This window comes from Lampetra fluviatilis, chromosome 1, assembly GCF_964198595.1.
Source record: "Lampetra fluviatilis chromosome 1, kcLamFluv1.1, whole genome shotgun sequence".
Taxonomy (NCBI): Eukaryota; Metazoa; Chordata; class Hyperoartia; order Petromyzontiformes; family Petromyzontidae; genus Lampetra; species Lampetra fluviatilis.
This window is the reverse complement of record NC_136275.1, coordinates 24,898,792-24,901,698: the sequence shown is the minus strand read 5'-3', so window position 1 is coordinate 24,901,698 and position 2,907 is coordinate 24,898,792.

The window sequence follows — 2,907 nt, the reverse complement described above, 5'->3', positions numbered from 1 at the left end:
GGCGTGCTTTCTATCTTGGGATGATAATGATGATTGGTTGATTGGAAAGTGACATTTACATACCATCCCCTTACCCGTGCCAGCTGTACTAAAAATACAACTTCCCAATAAGCAAACTTGTTGGAGCCATTCCTTTCTCCGTGCTACCATATGCCACGTGTGAGAATGTATGGCGTGGGTTGGCTTATCCAAAGGATGACTTGTTGGTCAATGAACAATTGTTTCGGAACTCTCGAATGTTATCTGTGGGCGTTTTCATTTGAAATGCATCTCGCGTATAATTAAGAATCCAGACTGCAACTCAAGCAACGTTTCAGATTGAGTACCCTGAAGAGACATTCCGCAAACACTTTATCACTAAATACCACACATCTGAATGTCGACAAAACAACAAAGGCATGCCGATTGCAAGCCATAGCTGTTTAATCCCCCCTTATTGTGACTCAAACTACTCTTTTGGAGACTTTCTAACTAAACACGTTCCTTCGGAGTGGGCAGGTAGGAACTTGGTTGGACAGCGCATTTGTACGATCCGTGTCAAGCGGCGCAAGCTGCGTGGGGCGGCGCATCACGTGGTGCTGAGCCCGCCCGAAGCGCTCTATGAAATACAAATCGAGGGCGTGGTTATGCACGACAGACAGACAAATAATCCCTGGTGGGCAGTGGGGAACTGTTGTTCCTACTTGTATTAACTCTGTAACAAGGGGTCATGATAACTTCCATGAACGTGATACAATATTAATACATATGAGTATAATGTACGTATTGCAATTAGGGACCTCGGCCTATATAAAGCCAGCCAAATTGAGAAAAGGGTTGCTCTTTGATCCATTTGCCCATTGGATGGCTCAGGAGGTAATGCTATCACTAATTAAATACTCTGAGGACAAATACATGTTTTGAAGCTACATAATCCATGCATATGCATGCATTTTCTTGAAACAGAGGTGGGGACTGATTAGATGATAGAGCTTTTCCATTAACAAGGCAAGATACAGCCCTAACGGAGACAACCAGCCCTGCTGCTAACTAGCAGTGAGGCAAAACTATGTGTCTAGCATTTGAAATATATTTTTATATTTTCCAACTCATGGTTTAAACATTCTAATATATTTTTTTAAACTATCCATCTGGAAGGGAATGCAGTTTCACAGTGTGCTGTGTGCATGGAACACGTCTGATTTTTTTTGCCAAATACTTTTATTTCCCCAATGTGAAAGTCATGCAAATGTCTAAATCAATTAGTTATTCATGATTAAAGTTCAATTACCAGCCATGCATAATATAATAATGGTGCTGATAATATAAGCATTTAAATAATTATAAGGTTTTGTAATGGTTGCATGAATATTTAAATGATGAGGACAAGGATTATGACGACTGATTTGCATGTATGTTGAACTTCCTTCGCACCGTTTGTGGCCAAGCGTGCAATTCAGATATGAAGGTCAGACTAATGGTGATTGTGAGGAAGACGATGACGATGACTGCGTAGAACCTGAACATTGCGACAAAGACCATGAGAACGAGATGGCAAGCCCTTCAGTGGAGTTGCAGTGGCAACTATGACGTAACGCAGGGGACACGCGACCAGTGCCCACCAGGTCTTGCTAACAAATGTGCCACGGCTGCATGCTCTCCCAGCAGTCACTCCGCGAGCTCCAGGGCGGCTGCCACTCCATGTCGCCAATTTGCACGACCATGTCTGACGGCGGCGGAGCAGCTGGGCTCTGGTGACGAGAGGAGCGCTATTAAAACAGCGCGCAGCAATCAGTTGGAGCAGCCTCTACCGCGCACACTCCCGTATTTCCATGGGCTCCATTGAGTTTAAAAGAACTCACAACGACCCAACGTAGAAGATCCCTGGTTTTGATCCTCCACAAAGCTCATCGACCACCCTAAACTGCATTCGTACAAACCATGGCAGATGCGGATACCCGATGCACTAATGATACATTAAAAGCTCTACAGTGTGCGACCGTGGTCATCCAGAACAGACCATAACAGCATATAACTACGCAATGCCCAATCCACAAATACAAAGGAGACATAGGAGCGATCCACTCGGCTGCTCCTGATGAGGTTATATGGCTTGACCACCTGAATGTGAAATTATAGTTGTTGTTCTGCATCTACATCAGCCGTACGAAAGAAGAAGACGGTTTTCATGAAATGAAAGGAATCGTAATGAGAATTTTAGTTCTTGTTCCAAGCCTGAGCCTAAAGGCGAACAAGCTGTGAGTTGGTCTGTGTTGAAGACTAATAGTGCTGCAAAGGTTTTCTAGGGAAAGTAATTTTCCCTCTACCGATTCAGAACCAGAATCTGTATTTATTCTGGATAAATCCGATGAGCTATGAAGCTCTTTTTCACAGATGTCCAGTCAGAAGGATACAACAGCAAATTACTCTATTTCCTAAGTCAGGTAATTGTAATCCTGAAAGTGGCACTGTTTTATTGAGGAAAGTAATACATACTCTTCGGTTATTTCGGTAAAGTTACATAGATAGAAAATTAATATATCACGACGTTTCAATCGCAACATAAGCAACCGTCATCAGGTGAGACAAACACAGCAGGAGAACTGCTGTCTCACCTGATGATGGTTGCTTGTGTTGCGATCGAAACGTAGTGATCTATTAATTTTCTATCTACGTGACTTTACCGAAAGAACCAAAGTGTATGGATTCCTGCAGTCACGAAAGCTTCAAATCAAGAAAGTAATACAATTACTAGGTTATTTTCAAGATCTTATTTTCGAATAAACATGTGAGTTAAAATATCTCAACGTATGCTGTATTAAGCTGATTTAACCCCCACATTTCAAAAATACTGAATAGATGTAGCACTATTAACGTCCTTGCAATCACCCACATTGCTTGCACAATTTTCCCCTCTAGTTTTTTATG